Genomic DNA, 12,167 nt, shown 5'->3' with positions numbered 1-12,167 from the left:
AAATCTGTAACAAATCAGGTAAAACATCTTGATGAATGGTTTGAGATTATAAATGCTGATTTAAGGTACTGTTTAACTCTAAAGTATGCAATTCGACAAATGCAAGACAACGCTTTAAACCTACTCGAAAGTCATTAGAGACAACGTCCATATAAAAGTCACTCATAAAAGTGAACAGATTTTTAGGGATGAATTTACATTGTAGAATGCTTACTTGAAGATACATTATTTGTCCCAGATTTCTTGCCGACGGAACTAGATCTAGGCAACGAAAGCCTATAAGAGACAGACTGTACTGAGAATCAACTACGTGATTATTTTTGAGTCAATACATGAGATGTAAATGCATGAGACGGACCATATTTTGATAGGTTGTCTCAGTTGTCAAAATCAGCCACTTCATATGCATAGAAGCCCCGGATTTTAGACTCAGATCAGCAACAGAGGTTGAGAGGAAAGAACGGGGAGATGTCGTCAGACCTTCCGTGTATGGGATTGAAGCATCAAGTCCTAGACTGAAGTCAAGACTGTGTTATCTCCTTACAACAGCACGAATAGCATCATCTTCCGCTCAACGAATGAAACTGTGACGAAACAAGGCGCCCGCAAGACGTACACAAAACCTGAATAGCCTGCTTCTGGCTTTCAGTTGTCTTGCCAGACGTGGGAGACAAGAGGACAGAGTGCCAGCTGGTGTGACGCTACGCAGAAAAGAGCTTGGCGAGGTGAGTATAGGTTCCTGAATGTCTAACGTTTATATGAAGAAAACTTCGAGGTGCAGAACACCTCTTGGTCAATGCTAAACAATCTGTAACCAGCACGCTGAATCATTTCGTTTCAGCAGATGTACGAGTCGCAAGACTGACGAATTCAAAATTCATATGATGTTTAGAAATCTTCATCATGTTCCATAAACAAGTTGTAAATTTGTAGATTTGCAAATTACCTTAATAGACTGTCTTGGATGGGTAAATCGTGATAATAACAGTAATAATAACCGACCATTTTCTTGAAATATACAAAAGTGAAAGAGTCTTTACTGCTAATACAAGTGTTTGCAACACATTCATATACGCAACCATGTCTCGTTTGTCTTTTATAGAGTCCGTATCTTAGCGACTATCAGTGATCGAAACTAATCATCACATGCAATTTAAAAGTACAGAAACGAAACCTCTATCACTTTCTGTTACGTGCGGTTATGGTTGTATAAGTTACACTATCTCGTCGAAAACGTCTGTAAACCTATTAGTGTCCACCCTTCTCCTCTATAACATTTTGAAATCTTCAGGGGACACTTTTAATGAGGTGTCTGAATGTCTGTAGAGGAATGGCAGTCCATTCTTCCTCGACATCCGAAACGCTTGGGCCTGAAATGAAGTCCAAGTTCTAACTCAGCCTGAAGGAGTTCCCACGGAGTTCAGTTCGGAACTCAGAGCAGGCAAGTTCACTTCAGGACTGTTACTGTCCACAAACAGTTGCCTCAAAAATGCTGATTTATGACAGAGGGCGTTGTAATTTTGATATAAACAGTCATGATCTCCGAATTGTTCCTCTATTCTATGCAGTACGTAATGCTGCATAATGTATTCTCTTCCTTTCGCATTTAGCGTTTTCTTAAGCACAATAAGGCGACTACACACGAACCACGGAAACTCTAATCCGGCCTCGTGTGTACTTCACTGTTGGCACTACACACGATGCCAGGTAACATTCTCAAGAACATTCGCCAAATCAAAACGGGACCATCTGACTGTTACAGTGCACAGCGTAATTCACCACTCCAAATCAGTCGTTCCTACGTACCCATTGTCCAGTGGTGTTGCTCTTTTCATCACCTCAAGTGTCACATAGCACTGAGTACAGGACCACAGAACCACATTCTTTTTAACTCCCTAAACTCAGTCATTATATGCGCTGGACTGCTGGTAGCACTTAGAAACTCAACACTGATTCCTGCCGCTGATTTCATGCGATCATCCTCCGCTATGCTCGACGGTCCCTGGCCGTCGGTAATTCAGATCACCACGGTGCGGGTTTCTCTGTCGTTGTTCTTTCTCATTTCCACTTCACAATCACATAAGCAACTGTCAACTTGGGCATCCTTATAAAGGTTGAAACGGCTTTGATAGATTGATTAACCATGTGACACCCAACGCCCTAGTCCACGTTCGAAGTCACTGAGCTCTCGTGGCTAACGAGCGCTGCTGTTACTGGCTCTCTACGGTCAACACAAGACGTCCCAACTCCTTCTACGCTGACGGATAGGCCTTTCATGACATATAGTGGACAACTGAGCATTACATAGGGGTGTGTGTATGTTTAAAAGTTAGAGCGTCTTTAAAAAGTTGAGAGAGTGGACAGTTATGTGAAGAGCAGTGTGTCTAAAAATTTTGTTAGTGAACATATTCGAATAGTGTCAAGTAATGTTTACTGCACTAAAATGTAGTTCCTTCGTCTTACTCAGCTAACCAAATCTAGTAAATGTGTGGAATTGTTTCATAGTGAACTGGAGCAACGAGTAAACATACTAGATCTACAACTTTGCTTCCGCCTTTTTTATTGTGAAAAACCTACAAAAATCTATGATTCATACTCTTGCCGATCGCTGGCCACTACATTCACCCATCTTTCGGATAGTGTACGAATCCCGTGGCGGAAGAAATGGGCGTCTTTTGTGGGGATCCATGAATCGATTCAATTTTACACTTCTTAGTATGATCGGAAGTGCTGGTCATCCAGACTGTATGTCACTGATCGAAAAAGGTGGTAGTCAGAGAGAGCAACGTATGGAGAATACGGCGGGAGGGATAAGACTTCTCATTTCAACATTTCCGTGTATATTTTGACGGTTTCAGTAGTTAGGAAAACGTTCTGTCTTCCACCGCCATGCCGGTCTTCGACATCAAAATCAGAGTTCTTAAGGCATTGAAAACATTCTCTGCACGGTCTTTCACTAATAGTTGACTCACCATTGGTCTTACCCAGCATTTTATGAGCCACACCCGCAGATTTCTTCATGTTAAAGCAGAAAATTAAAACTTCCCCCAAATGGCGAGAAATGGGTACGTAAGTTGACATACTTAATCGAGAATAACCTTATGATGCAATCACAAATCGACTAATATTTTTATGGCATTATATTTTCCGATGGCTAAGCTTATTGTATTACACCTATGACCAACCACCCGAACCCCACTTGCAGCTACTGCCGTCTATTGCAAAACGTTAGTCCTAATCAAATTTTGTGAAAAATTGTGAATAAAGTTGAGACTTAAGACTTATGTGATTCTGGTGTAAATGTATGAAAAGCAGACCGTGAGCAAGGAAATGTGTTTATGATTGGATTAGTGGTCCAAGCGATTACCAGATAGAACGAAAACTATTAAAACACCCAGTACGTGGTCAACCGACAAAAAGTACGACGAAAGAGAAAGTACAGCAGATACCAACACAAATAGGGTGAGTGATCCAGAGAATTGATATCGAAAATAACAGGAGTTCTAGAGACAGTGGTAACGCTACAGTTCACAAATGTCAGGGTAACTGGAACACCTGTTCCTTATCTGGACATAAATTGTATGATGGGCAGAAGTGAACACGGTGGGAAACTGGTGGAAACCACATTCACAAATTGACCGAGCTCCGCTGTCTTCAGCTGAGTATCATCATAAGCCGCTACCAGGTCAATCCTGAGTGGGTAAGCAATTATAAAAACTGCAGGGCACTATAATGTGAATCACATTTCCGTGTACACTCAAAGTCGTGTGGAACTAACATTAATAATAATAATAAACAAATAAAATTTCACTGACAGTTTCAAGAAACTGTAAATCCCAATAAACATTAAGATCTATGGAGATTACTGTGAAAAGGAAGGGAAGTGTTCCATTTGCGTTTTTTCTTTGCTTCGTTCTCGAAACAACTTGAACCATTGGCCCGGTCTTCAATTTTCACTGCGTGAGCAGTGTCACACGCTTCCACTAGAAGTCTGTATCTGTCGTGATAGGAACTGTTGCTCCGGCATCCTGTTGGGAGACGTTTGTGTGCAGCAGTTGTGTGCGTCCCAGAGAGTGAGCGAGAAGATGTTGGGCGGCTGTCAGATAACGCTGCCCGCACAAGTGGCGACTTCAGGGCCGAACTTCGCTCCCCAGAGGAAGGCGGCAACAGCTGCAGAAATGGACACCGGCCATTCTACACGCCGGTCTGTGCACACCTCCAGCAGTTCCCTGACAACAATAGCTTCCAGCTTCCCAGCAGTTAGAGATTTCTTGGACTTCACACCTCCCGCAGAAACCCCTGTGTTAACGGAAAAAAGTTTAGCAATAGAAGAAGACACGCTGGAAACAAAGATGCTGATACAACCATAACTCTCCGTTAATGCTCCTAACGCAAATGCAGTCCACTACAGCAATTACTTGGTGTTTCTAATAATGAAACATGTGGGAGACTTACTTCTTCGTTGCTTGCTTGACGGAGCACTGTGACATAAGAGGAAGAGAATTTTCCGACACGATTATGAACGAGGCAGAGCCTAAAGGGATGAACCAATACGACTAAATTGCGCACCTAGAGCTACTGTAATCCCATTGTTGTGGCTGCAAATTAGACCCGGTGCGAATAGCAAACTGCGTCTTTCATATCAATGTAAAGGACGGCACATATGTACGTAGTTCTGAAAACTTCATAGCGAGAGTGGTACGACTCCGGCATACACCAGTAGATGTTTCTCGTGACATTTCTCAGCCGGCGCTTCAGTAATGGAATGTTTAGACGGCGCTAGCATTGATTTGAATGTGAGTGCTGGCTGCCTCCTCTACGCCCACAAGAAACAAGTCGTTAGACAGTGTCTAGCGTGGAGTGAACAACAGTTATCCACAAGTTTGAAGACTTTATTAACAATTAATAACCTAATGATGTACAAGAACATATTGAATATTTTACCCACTGGTCGTATAATGACTAATGTTGAAAATTTACAAGTTTTCTTGCGTTGCCATCCCCCGCAGCAAGCACAGTAATACTTGTTTTGTAAATAAAACTGCTTTTCCTTGCTCCGACTCTATTTTTTCCAGACGCATTTCGTCTTTTTCTTGATCTAAGGCATCTAGAGTGGGATCTATAACGATATCGTTGTGTTTGTTTCAGATTATTAAACAGTTCACATAGTATTTTTTACTAATTAAGTATTTTTAATCTAAAAAATGGCTCTGAGCACTATGGGACTTGACTTCAGAGGTCATCAGTCCCCTAGAACTTAGAACTATCTAAACCTAACTAACCTAAGGAAATCACACACATCCATGCCCGAGGCAGGATTCGAACCTGTGACGGTAGCGGTCCTGCGGCTCCAGACTGTAGCGCCTAGAACCGCACGGCCACCCCGGCCGGCTGCTAGTAATTATCGGCTATAATTGGCTATATACCGAAAATAAAGTAATTCGTTTTCATAAATTTTAGCTTGAAATATAACATAGTGTTAAAATTGTTTGAAAGTTTTCAGAAACGCGGCTGAGATAACACTGTCCTGTTCCAAATTCGAAAAATAATACTGAAGTCGACAACTACTGTTGAGGAAAAGTAATGCTAGAGGAGGATGTCCCGTTACAACATGAAATGGGTCCTCAACGATCTGTACGTGCATATGTGAAACTTAATGCCCCTAGAATCAAGGGCTTGTCACTTCAGTAAAACCAATAACTTAAAATATCAAACCATGTTCATATTGGTTTTACTGATGTGACAAGCCCTTGATTCTAGGGATATTAACTTTCACATATGCACGTATAGACCGTTGACGACACATTTCATGTGGAGATAGTTATACCGGCTGTTTGCTGGTATGAAGTTTGTTTCTTGTCTTTCTCAGGAAGTCGGGTTTAAATCCGTTGAAACCATGGTAAAGGTTAACTGAAAACCGCAGTTTATCGCAACCCGTTAATTATCTATTTCACATGCTGCTAAAAGACACAATTAATATAACAGGGAACGTATTATATTGTGATTCTCTATTGTATTTGCCTATAATTGAGTGCTGTATGTGCGAATACTTAATGCCATGCTTATAACACCCAACACTCTGTATGGTGAGTAGTCCACACAAACCATGAAAAATCTGTCTGAGAGCGGCGAAGAAATTGCCAACTTGGTAACAATGGCGAGCAAGTAGATCTGTACTGTACGTACTACAAAAAAACTAAAGGTGTATTTAGCTTCCTGACCAAACATTCAAATAATAGATGATTGGCGCATATCGTTGGTATTCGATAGGCGAAGTACCTGTGTTGACAGTATTCCAAAAAGCGGAACGATGAATTGCTCACAGCACCGAGCGCTCGTAACAAAATTTATGCTGAAAACGCTAGAGCTGAACGAAACGCGGCAGGAACGAAACAGATGACGCCCTCAGAGCGAAGGTAAATTTAAATTTATTTGGATTTCAGTGTAACACATAACACCTTTACAGGTTGAATTCTGGAGCCGTTATTATGGCAATATACACGGCGTTCGGAAATTCCCGTTACAAACTTGTAGAAGTTGTAGAGGGGAGTGACTGCTTAATGTTTTGTATAGGAACCTATGTCCAGCAACGTACCATTTACGTTCTACGACGCTTTCATTTCAGATGTTTAGCTCATCTACTTCTGCTTGAGAAATTGAATTAGGCGTGACGCAGCAGGAATATTAGGTAACAATGCAAAAGGAAATATAACGAAATATCCATTTATCACAGTTTATGCTAAGTTTAATTTACGAGACTCCTGTAGAGATAGTGGAAGATGTGCTAGCACGAGTTCTGGCCGGTGCACGAGAAATTGAAGAGACGTCAGGTGGGATGGAGAGTATCTACCAGAACACGCTCCGTGAGTATAATGTCTGTAACAACATTTGTGGCCGCCATATCGAGCCGTTTTTATAATACATTAGTATTGTTCCGTACGTACATTAAGTTAGGTTCTTTTTTCGATTTCAAATAACGTAAGTGTTAATACAAACAAATGTCCGTAAGTGATGAAGCAATGTTTCGTTCTGTTTCCTTTCAAATTTTTAGCCAATAATTGTAATACGTCACCGTCTACTTCAGTTCCTAATGCAAAAGTGGGTGAGTTAAACATATGAATTGAAACTGCCCTAGAACTGAAATGGTACGTTTCATGAAATGGATTCCTATTCAGTATATTATGTACGCACTCCCCTCTACAACTCGCGGATGTCTGTAACGGTAATTTGTGAAAACCCTGTACGCCAGGCTTTGGTAGATTACAGGCGGGCGTCTGTTTCATATTTCCCACGCAGTACAGTACTACAGTTTTCATAAAGGAGGAGCGGGGGGGGGGGGGGGGGATGTACGTGCTTGAAATGGTTCCCAAACGGTGGTGACTTCGGTAACGAAACGATATTTCATGTCCTACACATATGTATCATTATTTGTAAAACTGTATCGGGAGCAATACCTAGAACTGTAATTCGGCTTAAAGAAACCAGTGTCAGCTGTATAGTGGATGGGAATGTTGTCAGAAGTGACACGGACTGAAATGCGGTGTTTCCTAAGTACGCAAACTGCTATGCGCCAGTTTCACAAAACAAACTGTTCTCTGAAAGGTGTAAAGTAACATAAATGCAGTATACAAGGTGGGTTAAAAAGAAAACAGGAATTTTCAGAGCTTGGAAAAGTTTTATTTATTCGTGTATACTGGTGTTATCACTCTGAAAATAGTGTCCATTGCACCAGCACCTTTCCAAATCTCTGAAACACTTCTGGAACTCTATCTCTGAGATAGGTTTCAACTCTCTCACTGAAGCTGCTTTAATCTCTTGTATGATTGCTAAACGAGGTGCTTTCAAAGGTTCTTTATTTTTGGGAACAGAAAGAAGTCACAAGCAGCCATATTTGGCGAAAGTGGAGGCTGGGGTAAAATTGTAGTATTGCTTCCGTAAAAAATAATTTTGGCGACAGAAGAAATGTAGTACAGTGTGAGCAGATGCATTGTCGTGGTGCCAAAGTTATAAAAAGCTTCGTCCCAAACCTGGGCTTTTATTTCAGACGGTTAACGGCCTTGAGCTTGAAAGTAGTAATCCCTATTGATCATTCTACCTTGTGGCAGGAACTCTTCGTGCACTATGCAGTAAAAATCGAACAACACTGTGAGCATAGCATTGACATGTGACCACACTTGTCGAATTTTTTTAGCTCTTGGAGATTCAAAATACGTCAAATGGGGCGAATGAGCCTTAGTTTTCACGTCATATCCGTAGATCCATGTTTCTTCATCGACTACGACACTTTTCTACATAGTTCTGCGCCGCTGTTGACTTTATCTAACGATTCCTGTGCAACTTGTATTCACCGCTGATTTTGTTCAAAATGCAACACATTGAACATATTTTACTGCCACACTTTTCTCATCAAATATGTGAGTACGTTTCACGTATTGAGGCAACCAATATCACAAAACTGTCAGCGACTTCCCCGACTACGATTCCAGAATCGTTAACAATCGTTTCCTCCACATTTTTCACGATTTCGTCGGTTGATAGTGTGCTGGGACATCCAAGTCACTCAACAACTTCAGTGTATCTTCACGGAAAACTTCAGAACACTTACACCATTCGTAAACCCGTGTTTCAATCATAGCAGTGACCATAAGCAATATTTAAGGTTTCTAAATCACTGCAGCACTTTATTCCGTTCTCGTAACGAAATGCAATACAAATTTTACAATCAGTTTTACACAAAATAAAAAATCGGCGACACTGACAAGTCAAATTTAACCTTTTTGATACCTGATAACAGACTAAATACCCGAAATGTATAACACTTACAGGTACTTTTCGTACGAATCTATCGACACAACAACGAAAAATCGCACAGATCTGACTAATAGAACACGCAATATTAGGAAATTCCCGTAACTTTTTCAATGCAACTTGTATTGTAGGGCTGTTCTTTCTCTGTCTCTCACTCTTAGAACGAATCAAGCGCAGTGGCAGCCGCTGTCAAGCGAACTTTACTCCGCTTCAGCGTGCTGCTGCTCAGTACCTACCGTCACGAGAGAGGCGGGGATTGTAACAGCTGTTCGAAGTCTACAGCGATATCAGAAGCAAGTGCGATAAGGCTGCCATCCGTCACCGACTGCTGGTGCTTCCCGACCGGAGACTTCTGCGTACTGCTGTTTCGGAGGAAATCACGCTCCTTTTTATTGCCATTTAATTATCAAAGGTCTGAGAGCGTCACCTTTCCGATAACACAGGCGTTCTGAAAAATTCTGTAGACGATATTAAAGTCCAGACAAGTGGTTGTGCCCTTTATCTTTTCGACGCATGAAAACCGAGCGAAAACGCGATCCTGCCAGGCGATCCCAGTATACAGCAGTCCGTTGTTATGTTCACTGCACGTTCCGCTGGCCGTGATGGTGCAGGGGTCCGGCACATTTCTTCAGTGTGCTCGTCGTCTTCCAGAATCATCCTTTTAGAATAATATATGGCAATTCAACAGCAGTGAATTGTGACACCGCCACATTTCTGCAACTTTGTGAGAATTTATTGATGAAGAGTGTCACCTGATGGCGTTCATCTCGAAGGAAACCGGTTGAGATGCAACAAACACACGTGCAATACACCTTTGTTGGGTTTATTAACATTTAGGAATTGAACATACTGAAATTTCTCGCATGTAGTTCTTGGAACTTTTTATTATCTACAGAGATCCATGTTTCACATAAGTTTATATGAACATTGCGACAGGTGATAACAACAACAATAATAATGATAATAACGTCAATAGATGCGAGCGTTATACGTTACAAAACGGTGATCAAACTCTAAGCTGCCTACGCGAACGAAACTTCAACTCTCAACAGAAAAGGCGATCTAAGAAACATTCTGATTGGAGGTCGAAGGATTATAACGAAAAATGTTGTCAAAAAAGTAGAGGTCGGATACAAACTAACTTTCAGTAAAGCAACAGCATATGTTTTCCCGCTTTCAAAACGGAACGTCGAACACACGCACAAAATTGTAGGCCTGTGTCTCTGACGTCGATCACAAGCAGAATATTCGAACGTGCTTTACCTCGAGTGTTATGACATTTCCGGGGAACAAAAATTCCACTCTATGGGAATCAATATGGGTTCCGACGACAACGATCGTGCGAAACCAAGTTCGATCTGTCCGTCCATAAAGCCCAAGGGGTGGCGGATACCGGCGCCCAAGCGAATGACGTGTTCCTTCACTACGGTAAGGAATTCGATACAGTTCCGCACTGCCGCCTAGTGAATAAAATAAGGGCGTTCTAAATTTCAGACCAACTGTGTCACTGGACTGAAGAATTTCTGGCAAACGGAACACGTAATGTCTTTCTCAGTGGGCATAAGTCTTCAAACTTCAGGGTGTCTTCTAACGTACTCCAAGGGAGTGTCATATGTCCATTACTTTTCACTATATATGTAAATACATCGGATGTTGCCGTTGAACACAAAGAAGTCACTATGCGAGAAGATTGTAGCGAAATGCAGGAAGATTGGCAGACGATCGTCTTTTGGTGCGGGGAGTGTGAATGGTTCCTCATCATCAACAAATGTAACGTACTGCGTGTACATAGACAGAAAGACCCGTTATTGTATGAGTACACTACTGCAGAACAATCACTGGAAGGAGTTACTTGCATAAAATATCTTTGATTATGTGCACCGGGGATTTCAAGAGGAAAGACCACATAAAACTAATTGCAGGAAAGGCAGGTGCCAAAATGGGATTCAGTGGAAGATTTCTCATGAAATTTTGTGCATTAACAAAGAAGGCACGTTACAAAACCATCGTTCGACCAATACTGCTTGTCAGTGTGGCATCCTTACGAGATATCATTTATAGAAGAACTAGGGAAGATCCAACGAAGAGCAGGGTGTTGTTACAGGTTCATCTAGTAAGGGCAAAAGCTTCAAGGATATAATTAGCCAACTCCAGTGTCAGGTGCTGCAGGCGAAGCGTTCTGCATCGCGGTGCGATTAGCTGTTAACGTTCCCAGAGGCTACGTTCCTAGAAGAGTCAACAAATACGAGAATATTGTTTCGTCCCAAGTACATCTCGCAAAAAGAGCATGACGATGAAGTTGAAAGGCTCGATCACACACGGAGGCTCGCCGCCAAATTTCCTCCCGCGAATATTCGTGATTGGAAAAGGAAAGAGGATAAACGACACTGACACACTAAGTACCCACCTCCACACACCTCAATGTGGCTTACGAACTATAGATGTTGAAGTACATGTAGACAAAAACCTGGCAGCAGATATCAGAAAACGAAGTTTGTAATTTTACGGACATGTTAAAAGACTCCCAACAATGAGGATTACACACAAGATTATGCCATACATTGAAAAATTGTCCACAGTTCGTGGCCTAGTAGTCAGCGCTGCAAGTTCCAGATCCTGCAGTTCAAGGATACGTTCCCGGCCAGACAGGGATTTCCTCCACTAGGGGACTGGAAATATGTGCTATCCCCACAATTTCATCTCATCATCATCATCGACATGAAAATTGCCGAAGTGGGGTCAAATAGAAAAATTTGCTCTAGACGGCAGTATTACCCCAAACCATTCAAAAACTTAATAAGGGCCTCCAGAGCGCTCAGAAGAAACCAGTTCCGTCAAAGTTACACTGTTGGGTTGATCAAAGAGAGAATAAGTCTCCACAGAAATCAGGACCCAAGCAGATTGAAGAACAGTAACAGCCAACGGAGAGAGAATAAGAGCCTTATCAGGTTACAAAAACTAATCTAGAAACATGGTCTTTACGCAACTAACAATAGTATTACTGTTATCAGTAGCGATAAACAAGCATTCAAATAAAGGAATCTATAAGGTCGAAAAGTTTTAACACGTTACGAAACAAATAACGAACAACCACGAACACTCAAATTCGTCTCCAATGGACTGCTATTGAACCAGTTGCCCAGTACATTGCAATATTTCTCATACTTTCTAAATAGATTTTGTAGAGCAAATGGTAGGCACAGAACTTTGTTTAGAAGGATCTTAGGCATAACAGAGAAACAAATTAAATGCCAAAGGAATCACAGCAATGAACTATACTTAAGTGCCGAATAAACAACAGATATTATATGGGAACAAAATCTTACTGTGGTCACCTAGAATGTACAATATCAGAAATG

At 41.5% G+C, this 12,167-nt stretch overlaps 1 protein-coding gene across 1 annotated transcript in view; it reads right to left on the bottom strand.

The window, feature by feature from the left end:
- The window catches only part of LOC124797920, a 175,934-nt gene extending 166,753 nt beyond the window's left edge, over window positions 1-9,181 (bottom strand). The window contains exon 1 of the mRNA XM_047261053.1: window positions 9,045-9,181. The gene's annotated coding sequence lies outside the window, so the exon portion shown is untranslated. The remainder of the gene's footprint in view (window positions 1-9,044) is intronic.
- Between the last annotated feature and the right edge of the window lie 2,986 nt (window positions 9,182-12,167).

This window comes from Schistocerca piceifrons, chromosome 5 (assembly GCF_021461385.2).
Source record: "Schistocerca piceifrons isolate TAMUIC-IGC-003096 chromosome 5, iqSchPice1.1, whole genome shotgun sequence".
Classification (NCBI taxonomy): domain Eukaryota; kingdom Metazoa; phylum Arthropoda; class Insecta; order Orthoptera; family Acrididae; genus Schistocerca; species Schistocerca piceifrons.
The sequence above is the reverse complement of the archived record's forward strand: the minus strand, read 5'-3'. Positions and strand labels throughout refer to the sequence as shown.